The 13,702-nt window shown below is 34.1% G+C and overlaps 1 protein-coding gene across 4 annotated transcripts in view; it reads left to right on the top strand.

The window, feature by feature from the left end:
* The window catches only part of LOC113392927 (homeotic protein antennapedia-like), a 164,688-nt gene that overhangs the window by 112,399 nt on the left and 38,587 nt on the right, over nt 1-13,702 (top strand). Inside the window, exon 1 of one of the 4 annotated variants that reach the window (XM_064216545.1) lies at nt 12,796-13,498. The exons of the other annotated variants lie outside the window; for them this stretch is intronic. The gene's annotated coding sequence lies outside the window, so the exon portion shown is untranslated. Of the gene's footprint in view, nt 1-12,795; nt 13,499-13,702 lie in introns of those variants that run through there. 4 annotated transcript variants of the gene reach the window in all.

Genomic DNA, 13,702 nt, shown 5'->3' with positions numbered 1-13,702 from the left:
TTTTAAATAAAATCGTAAACTTTATTAGAATTTTACGATCATAAATTAATAAACCATACGACTATCTAATCGAAAACCACAATGCTTATGATGCATATTGAATGCGAATACGTTTCATATTCACAAATAGCGTTTTGATTTTCTATTAGTCGATTATCATACGTGAATTAAAATCAGATAATTCTAGTGATGACTCGTATTAGTTCACGTATCTGCTATATCCTATACAATGGATCAAAACACAATGAGCAGTTGTCACTGCGTACGATTTTTCACTTATCAATGTTTGGCACGCGTGAGCTTTAATGTGTTCCCGATAAATAGATCCTATATAGCGGGGCAAGTCATTGATAATTGAATACATTGATTTATGTCATAACCATATAATACGCATACAAAACAATTCCACCGTAAACTTGATCGATTCTGTTTAGATTGACGATAAAAAAATTGCAGTTGCGTCCACAATGATAAAAATTTAATTCGATTCGCCGTCGAAATTTTGACATGCTTCAAATACTTAAATACGTAAAGGTCGCTTGTTCTCGATAAGTTATTTATTATTTTATTATTCATATATATTATTCTAATAATTTTATTTTTATTTAATATTATATACATATATAATAAAATGTGAGTTACCACAGCGAAATACGCATTTTCTTTGTTTTAATAAATCGTTCTAAATTCAAAATGTGGTTTTAAAAAGCAAAGGAAAAATATAGGTTGTATATAAGCGTTGCCTCGATCGCTCTGATCCGAAAGAATCAATTTTATTGGTAAAACAAGCGCGCTGTTGATTTATGTCCTCGGAGCGTGGCTTCGCGATAGCGTGTCACCGCCGCGTTCGCGCCTCGCTCTAGAATGTGCTAGAATTTTCTTTGTGCTTAGTACAAGCTGGCTAGTAAAACATTTTAGTGGAATTAAAAAGCTTCCCCGCAAAATATTTTCTTGGATATGCATGCGGTTTCACATTTACCTTCCTGCCTACTAACTGACGGATACTATTACCGTTAATAGCAACATAAATAAAAGGGGAACTTAAAAAAAATGTTTAACAGTCGACTTTGGCTTCGTAACTCAAACAGCAATGAGCGTAAATTAGAAATAATTTATCAATTCAATTGCTTTATTCATACGCATTCCTAAAGAGCTTCGAAGTACAATTACACTGTTCCGTACGTAGGTACATTTGAGGCAGGTGAAACCATTACCATAGACGCAACTCTTCGAGCTAATCAATACAAAACATTTATTCACATCCCGTTTATCACAATCGACGACTATTCCTATTAATTTGCACGTTTAGTGCCAATTTGCTGTATTTTTTAATCATTTGTCATCGTTAACGAACGCTGAATTACTCATCATACGCATAGCATAAGTCAAGCGCCCTCCAGAAGAATATAAATTATGTCTTTAGTTCTTGAACAGACGTTAAGCTATTGAAATTTCTTTCTTTCGATGCTATAACAGCTACGCGTCGTAAATTCTGACAATGTCGTCACTAATGTGTTCGTTTCGCTATATCTGACTCTTAATGATCTGAAGTCTATAAAAGGTTAAAGAATATAACGCTCAGTAAACGATGATTAAATAAATTTTATTTATTTAACTTTCACGATATAGTTTCTCATAGGCGGTTTGTCTTTATGGTATAAAGGTCAATTTCATTACTGAACAAAAACACTAGTACCGTGTTAGTAGAATTGCGCAACTGTTATATTATTATATTGTAACAGAAATATCTCGAGCGAAAGCTACCAGATCAAAAAGGATTAAGGTCACGTATGTCGGATAATATTAAGTGGACGTAGATATGCCGTTTTCGTGACTTAGATATGAAACTGATAGCAATGCATGTTATTACTAAATGCAAAAAGAATATGCTTTAAGATAATAGCACCGTTGTGAGTGAGGCTTTAAATTTTAATACATTTTCCAAGTGACCCTCTTCATTATTATTTAAATTCCTAAATAATTACTCGAAAACTAGTGTAAAAGTTACTTGAATAAGTATATAGAAAATAAAAAGCGACAAAAACTTCTACAACCACTATCCAATTTTGGCTTCAATTTCCAACCGCGCTGGGAACTGTTTAAATCATGCGCGTGCGCCGAAAATAAACTGCACCGCTTCTCCGCTGCACAGTAAATTCAACGCTAATTTACAACCCCTCTATGTTATAAATAAATAAATATTAGTCGCTACTATATCCTCAGCTGACAAAATGTGCCACCTCTCGTATGCTGCTGTCATAACAGTTCCTTAGTTGTGGGTACACTCAATTAATTGCCTTGACGATATCCGATACCATTTCTTTGTAAAAGTCTTGGCCGTTTATATTAGTTATATACTATAATATAATAATTCCTTAACGGCTTTTCCAATTATTATAATTTGCAATTAATTGCAATTACAAATTGTCCAATTTGCTAACTAATTGATAGTTCCAAAATATATTATTTTCAAAAATAGATGTTTAAACAATGCGGGTGACGGGAAACAAACAGTAGAATTTTAATTATACGTTCAAACACAGCGTTCTTATAACACAATGACGTATCAAACCGCCATTAAAACGCAACATTGTTGTGAAAACTGTCAGAAGCTTTCAGGTTAAACTTTAATTAATACTAAATGAGCCAGTGAGCCACAAATTATTATGCTACTTTCGATTGCAGAGTTGTTATTGAGTGCCAAGTGGATTGAATTAAGGGAACAGCCGTGTGGTTTACGTGCCAGGGATCATAGGCAGTGGTATTGTAGTACGAATTCTCAGCCGCTGTTATCATTAATCTTGTAGAAATTCGAAAAACAATGATAGAATTAGGCAGCGCGTACACGTTTAAATTTTAACAAAACTTTAGTTAGTAGTGATGAGATTAATAACAGTTGTCGATTATAAATATACCTAGTGATATTGGAAAATTAATTTATTCTAATTAATTTACAATATTAGATTATCAGGATGAGAAATCTTTGAAGAAAAATGAGGTAGTTATAAGACTGGCTTACCTTATAGTTAAATATTTTTATGATCCATTAAACAAAACGATTAAAGGGTTCATCAAGAAAAGTAATCGATCAGTTTTTTGTTTACTTTTGCGTGTTTAAATATTTAACATGACTTCATTCGAATTTATTGTTATTGCAAAGCCTTTGAGCGTTTAAATATTGTGTGCACTTATCTTGAGGCTATAATATTCCAAACGAGTCGACAGCTGCTCCTGTTTTACCAGTCTCTTTTCTAATTTGCGATCGGCTAGAATTCTTTTTCATAGAAGTCAGCGTACAACAATGTGCGTCTTGGTGGAATTTTATTACCATACATATAGTAATAAAATTCAATTTTATCGACTGTCTAGATTAGACAAACGTCTTATTTACGATAAGGGTTAATAACATAAACTAGGATTCAGTTCAATTCTTGCTTAATGGCTTATAGTTGTGCCAAGAGTTGACAGCAACTTAAAATAGATATACATGTGTATTTCTCAAAGTGAAACTGACAGGGACAAGGGCGTAGAAGTATAATAGAAAATACTATTTTTTGTAACTATATGTACGAGTACATAACAAGATTTTAAAATTCCATACTTTTTACTATAGCAGGTTTGACATTTCGATTTATTAAATGAGTTTCATGTCGAGTACTGAATTATCCTCTTGTTATCTTCGGCATTCCTACTAGCTACCGTTGACGGTTTATAAAGCGATATGATACCAATCTCAATCGATACCGACCGGCTTCTGCATTAGATCTTACATCTATACAAGTAAGGAAGTGGTAACTTATATAATGCGTAAATCTTATATCGATATAACGTCCATCTCTATTGATATCTCGCGATTCGCTGCCAGCGGGCGGAGCAAGCGCGGTGCCAAGTATGGCGGGCGCGTTAATGTACCGACGCTTCGTCACATGTTTTTATTGTGGTCTGCACGGGCGTCGGTGCTATTAGGCAATCTATGCATGGACGCCACACACAGAGCGAAATGTCAGACACATACTAAAGGTTGTGCCGTGAGATTATTTATATTGGTGTCAAATTAATGATCTGAAAAAAATATATATCGTAATATTTTTTAGAAGCAAAAGTCGTATTGGAGAATTATCATTGGCAAAATAGCCAGAAATCATTTTAGGAATTATTATTAACCAAATAAAATATAAAACATCCACTAGCAATTAAATCCCAAACTGTGAAAAATTTAACAGAGTCACGATTTCACAAGAATAAAAAGTTTTCAGCGAAAAGACCACAAAAAGTTCTCCGTCTTAAAATGAAAACCATTTTAATATTTACTCACATGATCAATTACTTCTAATAATGTCACCCACACGTGTTTAACTGAATGCACTATTTATTAAATTAATTTATTAAGATTGATCGACTATTCATAATATCTTAAAGTTGATTTCAATCAAAGTTTTTGGTTTGACCTAACTAACAAGGAATGCGTTATCGAAAACAAACACCTGCCGTCTTTTGTTTAACTGTCGTTGGCCTTTCTACTTTTATTGTATACGTGCATGCAATTTTAATTTTCGCAACGAACACCCACGTCGTATTCGGCTTTACGATTTCGATATATCGTTACGCAATTTGTAAATCAATTACTTTAACAGGACAGATATAGACTACTAAAATCGATTTCTATTTGATTATTTTAAAAGATAAACTGCGAACTGATGGTAAATAAAGCATCGGCTTGTTTAATCAAATGTACATATATTTATGTAGTGTTTGATTTCTTACTTAAATACTGCGTCGTAAGAGAATTTTTATAATATCAACGTGGCACTAAATATAATCAATCACACCATAGTCGGAGATTATAAATATTTCAGATCAGGTAATGATTATTGTTACAAGTTGAAAAAAGGAGAGCGGATCAAATCAGAATCTGAATCAGGATCGAGTAACAACCTCACATGTAACACGACGTACGGTAGGCAGCGCCGAGAAATAGGTATATTTGCTCCATTTCGACCTTTACGCTCATTATAATAGAGGTTTAGAGCTTGCGTGGGTTTGTGTATACATTATGTGCGGGGAACGGCCCATCATGTTTTATTTATTCGCGGCGGAGTAATAGAGTCGTGCCGTGAGACCGGCCGGCACGTTTTTTGCAGACCGTAAGGCCTTGTATTGAGACGTCTTTGGATGCTGATGTCTTGTTGCCTGTCCGGACCACATCCGACATGACGGAGGCACTTATTTTTCAATGTCCTCGTTTAAATAACACTATAAAGTCGTTAACGCTTCGCAATATGGTCCATGGATAAAATATTTGAAAGATTTTAACAATTATTGAAATATTACGAGTTATTACTAATTTGTAAAGTACATTTTATGTTATATATTGCTAAATAAATAGAGCTAAGTACAAATACCGAAATTTGGGGTGTGTATTTTTCATCATACGACCAACCTATCCAGACAGCTGCAAGAGGATATTAAAAATCCATTCATCACAGTTAAAGCAAAAAATAAGAATTCAGATTCACACTCGAACACCGCGACTGCGAAATCTGGAGAGACGAGGAGGTATTTCCATTCAACCCCCGCCCGCCAGGGTGGTGGGGCCACCCTTTTGACAGGAAATGATTGTCTAATATTAGCTTTGTTATAAGGTTCCTCTTTAGGGATTCGAGCATACCTTTTCTGACATTCCGAAATGGCCGGACATCGATTTTTAGTTTACAAAATACGTAAAAGATACACAACACATTTAGATAAAGAAAATAATTCTGCCGAAAGACAAAATTTATCGCAGTCGCCTATAATCATGTGATGATTATACGCTCCGTGAAAACATAGATAGCTATAAATTACGGAAGAATTTCGGGTCAACGTCCGCGCCTAGGCGACTACGGCTCAAAAAAATTCTGAACACCCCCGATTATCACAACAAAAACCCGCCGCGCGTTTTCTTCGAAATAAACGGATGAGTTTTATTTTGAATAAAATTTATCGGTGCGACATCTATTTCGGCGCGGCTTTCGTCAACACCGGTAACGATTACGAACCGAATAGACGGCCTATGAATAGTGTAGCGTCACACAGTGTGGGTATCGTCGCTGACAGATTTGTGAAATACATACGAATCCAACATGGTTCCGTTAGATTTTTAATCCCACAGACTGATAAATTACAATCTATTTTTTAAAATGTATCATTAGTTTGCGACGATGTGTATATTCTACGTTAACGTGAGTAATTGCAGTTTAAGCTTTGAAATCGGTTTTTCTTAAATTGGTGTAAATATTATTATTACATTAACGATTACAGTGTTTTACAGGCATAAATAAAAAAGTATTGAAATCAAATAAATTCCACAATACAGGGGATGTGACAAAAAACATGTGAATTTTGAAACAATGAAATGAAATCGATAACAATTGATTTCAGCATTTTCATTCGTTTCATTTTGCGTTTTACCGCAGAAAATTTTGTTGAATCTGCAATAATATGAAACTCGCATATTGCGATTTCGCTTGTAGATAACAGAAATAATGGGGTTCAAAAATGAAATTAATTCCAGGTTGATGATTTCAAATTGAAAAGTCACATCGGCTCGCGCCATAATTCATGATCCTGAAACGTGTCCGGGCGGCTGTGTCGGACGCGGCAGTAATAGGGTTGACGATTTCTTATTAGTTCTTAAATAAACGATGCATTTGAATTAATATACCTGTAGTTCAATTAATATAAAAAGTGATTATTTTTTAAATTTAAAATAGAAGCAATAGAGCAAGGTCAAACAATATGTCTCAGGACAATTTTAGAAGGCGTGTTCTTTTTTTTAATCTTTGTATGTTATGTTAATAATTTATTAATTAATTTACTAAATGTTACAAGTTTAATTTATGTAAAATTACGAAAAAATAAAGGTTGAATTTGGTAGGAAATGAAAGATATAAAAATACAGATAAGCTCGACGTAAATGTTAAGAGATTTTTATCAATTTAGAACAACCAAATTCATCATGAGGTAAAACTTATAGCTTCTAAGTGTATAATTTTTTTTAAATAGTTATGAGCAATGGTAATACTACACGTCTAAATATTTTATATTTGATTTTTTTTTCTATTTATTTAACTGCCATAATGAATTCCATTTGAATACAATAGCTTATCCAATGTAACCAGACTTTTCATTGTTTTCACTAACCCTTCATAACGGGTAGCGATATATCAAAATTATGTAAACACCTCGTGTCAAACCCTACCCGCTTCTTTGACGGAGATCTTCCCGCTACTAAATACGATGTGTTAGAATATGCATGAGCGCTTATAAATGTAACTTTGGTTCATACTTAGTATGTTATAAACGTAAATCGATATTAAATCTTCGGTTGCTATGGGTATATCAGTAAATCAAAATTATGTAAATATTAACTGTCAACCCTAGCCGCTCATTGTCAAGTTTGTCGGACGTCTTTCCGCTCCGCCACGCGTGCTATCTTTACTCGAATATACATGAACGGTCACAAGAGTAACTCCTAATTCAAAGTATGTTAAGATATGTATTATACCTAACTGGTACTATTTCAACTACATCGAGTTGTATATTTACTCAAGAGTATTTTTACAGACTTGGACGTTCAATGCGGTCTTAATCAAACATTTGAACGTCATGCTTAGACGAAGATATTTTACAAATAATATGTGAGTATTAAATGTATCATTGCGTTAAATATATTTAATAGTTTATAAGTAAAGTTTCGTCGGCAACCCTATTCCCGGTTCATTGTCACAGTCTTTTGTCGGAGGTCTGTCCGCCTCACCACGCGTGATATCTGTGCTGGAGTATGCAACGCGAACAACTGATGTTAGTTACCTTTTATTTTTTTTATCTGTTATAACTCTGTCGAATAACCAATAAAAAAAATCATAAGTTGAATGATGTTTTTACGATTTTTTTGATATATATACCGATGTACATTAAGTTGAGCTTTACTAACTCTTGAATAAAGAAATTGTATGTAAGGTAGATAGCAGTTAACTGCAGTTCTGTTGGAACTCTCTTTCATTTTTAAGCCGCCTTACTAGTAATACGCTATTTATTTACATACATCATGATACTTTTACTGTTATCATAATTATATTGTCACTTATCACATCTAATATTTCACGATGACGTTATCCAGAACAAATTCGAATTTGTTCTTATAGAACAGATCAAAACATATCAAGATGGTATGTCATTTTATACATGTCCTAAATCCTATCCAAATTGGTAAAATGGTGTCTATTTAAATTCGCTCGGTTAATGGGAAATCCTGTAGTTGACTAATTAAATGAATTTTCTAGAATGTCGAGAAATATTCTCAAAAATTTACGCTGCTCGCACCTGTCTTCCTTCCCTGACAGTTTACTGTATGTAAAAACTAATTTTACGCTCGTATGAAAATTCAAAAACATTTTTGAAAATCGTGAAGCCTTGGGATGAAATAACTGAATAAATTACTTATAGCAGATATCAAGTATATATATTTTTTGCAAGCTTTAGTTGATATATATTAAGGTAGAAGCTTAGAACGTAATGATAATTACAATATTATACAGAGAGATTGTATGTTCAATAACATTAAACTCAGAAGCTACCGATCAGATTCATAATAATCTTTACGTTATATACGTTTATTGAGGGAGGTTACGGGCAACATAAATCGACGCCACGACCCTGAAGAACGAAGCCGTAACCTTAAACGTCATCAATCTGACGAACTGTAAGCCGATACTCATCATGAGAAGGAAATGGTCATCTATAAACCAAACAGAACGCAAATAAAATCACAGTGTAGTAACTAACCATTAGTTTCTATGCATGTGGTGTATATGTTAATTTTTACATTAGCAGCCAGTAAATTTCACACTGCTGGGCTAAGGCCTCATCTCCCTCTGAGGAGAAGGTTTTGGAGCATATTCCACCACGCTGCTCCAATGCGGATAGGTAGAATACACATGTGGCAGAATTTCGTTGAAATTAGACACATGCAGGTTTCCTCACAATGTTTTCCTTCACTGCAGAGTAGGAGATGAATTATAAACACAAATTAAGCACATGAAAATTCAGTGGTGCTTGCCTGAGTTTGAACCCGAAATCAACGGTTCAGATGCACGCGTTCTAACCACTGGGCCATCTCGGCTCTCGGGCCATCTCGTCTCTCGACTTTTGTACGCCACTGACTATATTTTTACTTTTAGATATGATGGTAAATGAAATTGAAATCCGTTTGAATACAATATTCAAACTTCAGGTTGCATAAGAATATTTTCGTACCTTCTAAGAAATTTTATGGATTCCAACGTGAAAACTAAATGTATGTAAATACTAGTAGCAGCACTCATGTTTAATGCAGTCGCTTGTCATGAACATTTGTCGGTAGCACTATTTCAAACCTTTCTACAAACTCCAAGTTACACCGCAATATGTTTTTGACGTTAATATTAAACTTGAGCCTTAATTTTCCATAAAACGTTTTTTTTTTTTTCAAAAACAAACTGTCTGGAAATAAATTGTATACATATATCTAAGTATTTATATAAATTAAGAATACTCCATAATAATTTAAAATATCGCATAAAAATTATCATTCTTTCTTTCATCAATCTAGTAGATTATTAACACTGCGAGAGAATCTAAATTATACAATTACGTCGAAATTAATTTTGGTACATAGCAATCCGCTATTGTTCTCTGAAGCTACCGGACCAAATTAATTCCGAGTCAAGGTTTTTATTTTAATAGTCTCAGTGACGTTGAAAAATATGAATGGCGTAACATGTTAATCCAACTAATTATTACTCCTACGAGATAATTAGAAAAAGCCTCGTAAATCATTTCATCCAAAAGTCTTAAGCTATGTAACGCCGCGAGGTTTCTGAGGAATTACAATAGAAATATTTCTGTCCTTATCCCGTATTGACTCTTAACGAAAGTCGGAAAGAGAAAGCTCTGTTCGCTCATACTGCCGAAAAACGAGCCCATAATTTGCCTGCACGAAAATTTGATAATAAATCATAATAGTTTTAGACAGAGCGAGGGTAAAAAAATGAACCAAATTGGAAAGTGAATTGTAAGGCACGGCGAGGTTAGCCTGTTATTAGAGCAATTATGTTATTATGTTTGCCGTATCTAATCTGAAAAAACTAAATTGGAGTCGGCCGCTGCCGGCAAATGCTCGATAAGTTCAATCATTTCTACTTGTGGGTCGCACGAAATTCGTTGCGGAAGCAATAAGAAACACGAAAATTCCGACTAAATTGTACAATAATATATAGCTAGCTGACGCAAAAGTGAATATTTCGATGAACAAAAACTGGGGTAAGGTTATATTGAAACCCCGTTTCGCCATGGTCCATAGTTGGGACAAATTAAAAAGGGTGCTCCGATGTGTACACATTACAAAGTTCACGTTTTAAAACCCCTAGCCCTTTAATATCCCTCACTTAAGTAATATTTCATCCGATATGACCGTAATTGAAGCAATGTGTTCAGAGTTCATTAAAATAAAATACTTATGTGTTATAGAAAAAAGTTCATATTAGATTGTTGATATGCGGGTTGATAAGAGATATGGCATGAATATTGAACAATTGCCTCTTTCACAATTTGTATCTTCAGCACACATTGAAAACAGGTTTATCCGTGTAACTTACGAGCACGTTTTGTCTTTTTATTTAAAAACACGTCCTATTGTATTAACAAAATATCAAATATGAATACCAAATAAGGGTAGGGACAAAAGAAAAACTGCCATCTTTTTAATTTATGCGTAAACGAGTACATGAAAAAGTAATAATAGGTGCGTGTTTGGTAAATATATTAATGTAATAACTCTCTCAGGGCATTTAAAAGTTACGGGGGTCTATTTTCAGAAATTTCACGGTAGATATATCATTTCGGTGTCGTGGAAAATTGGTAACATCTTCATCGTTATTGTGAAGTGGTTACGGTTTTTAATGTTCATGACGGTTTTGTGAAGATGGGTTAATTCAGTTTACAATAGTAATTGAGCTGTCTGTGACCACTGACAATTAAAACTACCATCATATTTATTTACTCCTATAGATATGTTACGTACATAGTATAGTATGTTGGCTTTACAGATAAAAAACTATTTAAATATTCTCCCTGTTCTCGTAATACGTAATGTTGTTTTTAATAAGTAGACGATAAAAATGCAATAAATTAATTTTTATTAATTTTATTCATCTTTTGTTTATGAAACGAATAAAGTCCATTCAACTTATTTCTGCGTTTTTATCATATTAATTAATTGTTGTCTTAAATAATTGTACGGTATTTTAATATTTTATCAAATTTATTATTATTGCCATCCGACCGTTTAGAGCGTCGTTTTGATGTATATTTTTATGACGTACGATTTGTAATATTGTTGCGAGCCTTTGAAAATAAATCGCGCGCCAAAATGGCGCTATGATTTAAGATCATCAGTCATCATCATAGTAATCATAGTATCGTATTAAATGACTGATCGCTATGATTACTACTTCAAGATAAATGTATTGCATTGTAAGTCCAGGAGCAACATAAAAATCTTACAGAATAATAGTAAAACTAAATGCCATACAATTTTTCATCTACAAATTGTAGTCGTATCAATGCAACGTCAAATATAAAAACATATAGAGCCCCTGCGTCACATTTTATGACTCCAATGAACTTGACCATAAATATAGGTATCTCCTCCGCTGCACTGACCCACTTATCAGCTTGGATCACTCTTGACCGTGTCTCCATATCAGAGCGAATGAACTAAACACACAACAGGTCACATGATAACAAGTGACAACGACTTTTTGAATTATATTTTTCCTGTAAGCATACGACAAATGTTCAATGATGTCGTTTGAATAATCGAAAACTGTTCTGATTGGTTGAAAATTTGAAATTAATGTGATTTTTTCCGTTTGTTACAGGTAAGCTGGAACAGCCCGCATTTACACCGTTCACATAATCTACGGTTGGCTGACGGAAACGAATTCGAAATTTAAATTACCATTTACCTTAGTGATCGTTTGTTTTGTCACGTGGCTGCCACCCGATAAACAGTTCAATCGTGATTTACATAAAGTCGTATTTCAATTTCGCACGAATATCGTACAGAGCTTCGAATAGGTATGCACATGTGTTGGCGACAGCTGAAATCAAAGGAAAGTTCTCTCGTAGCTTTTTTATAATAAATGTTTTGCATATAATATTATTAATTGATGGTATACAAAATAATGCCATTAGCGTTGCTTATGTCACAAAAACTCTTTTTTATACGTATCATAATTATTATAAACTCGAATATAAATCTATTCTTTCATCGAATGTCAAATCAGATTTGTACCGGCGTAATTGATGGGCTGTGTCTATAATATCTTAACTAAATAATCGTTTTTGTTTAATAAAGTTCTTATGAATATTAAATAAGAAATCATTCATTTGATTGGAATCAAGTAAGCAAAAACGTATCTCCTTATAACGTTTCCCGCCCATCCGTAGCGCAACGCTGCATGCGTTCACACGCATTCGGATAATCTTTCATGTGATCGGCCACATAGGCGCGTGTACCGTCACTTATAACCAGCCATTTTGTAAAACCGATACAGTTCACATTCCCTTTTGCAGTTGAGCATCATTTCGTCTGGCCGCGTTAAAAGCACGCTGCATGTTCGCACTCCCACCCGCCACAACACAAACGCCTAGCATGTATGAATCATGAAACTGTCCGTGTGTGGGTGCCCGTACGTTCGCGCTCGGCTGGAGACTGTCAGTGTGTTTGTGTCCCGCGTTGCACGCGCGCGCGTCTGTGTGCGTACCCACTCATGGCAGCGGACTATGACGGCTCGTAGATTTGACAGCTAGCTCAATGCGGGTTCAGACGTTCATTATACACCGACCGATGTAATATCGTGAAATTGTTGACAGTTTATTTACGTGCGAAAAGGACAGTGGTGCCGTGTGAAGTTTAGCCAAAAATTCCGTTGTGATATATTTAATTGCAAGTTTTCGCGCGAACTTGAACTTGACTTCCGCCAAGTCCAGTTTCCCGATTGATATGTGACATGCCCGTTTCAAGTATTTATTTATCATGTTCGCAATTAGATGCGCTTCGTTGAAAATCGTTCTAAGGGGCAACGGAATGAATAAAATATCGCTAGCGATTTGGTGGTCCCAACTAGACGGAATGGTAACTCTATTTGAGGAGTTGAAAAAATAAATTGGACACTAATGAGACGAGTTGGAGTACACCGATTAATTATGACAAGAATGAGGTGATATTCGAAATTATCGTTAATTTTCGAATAATAGTGATGTGAAGATAGAAAACATTAATCTTAAGAACCAGTGCGAGTTTAGTTTTTGACATTTTATTACGTAGTATTTAGCAATTTAATTTTTTTTATTTCTTTAATATAATAGTTTTGGATAACCGTTCCTTTCAATGGATTAAGTGGATTATTAATTGGTGAGTTATAATATAATATAATCTAACATAGATAGTTTCAGGAAAATATATAATAGTTACTCAATAACACGCAACTATTAATTTAAAATAAAAAAAAAATGCATCATTAAGAAAAACAGTACAGTACATATAAGTGAATTGATATTATACTAATTACACATGAAATAATCGTTTTAAATATGTTCATACAGAAGTATTTATGCT

The sequence above is a fragment of the Vanessa tameamea genome, chromosome 12 (assembly GCF_037043105.1).
Source record: "Vanessa tameamea isolate UH-Manoa-2023 chromosome 12, ilVanTame1 primary haplotype, whole genome shotgun sequence".
Classification (NCBI taxonomy): domain Eukaryota; kingdom Metazoa; phylum Arthropoda; class Insecta; order Lepidoptera; family Nymphalidae; genus Vanessa; species Vanessa tameamea.
Note: the sequence above shows the minus strand (reverse complement) of the source record. Positions and strands in the feature narration are given on the sequence as shown.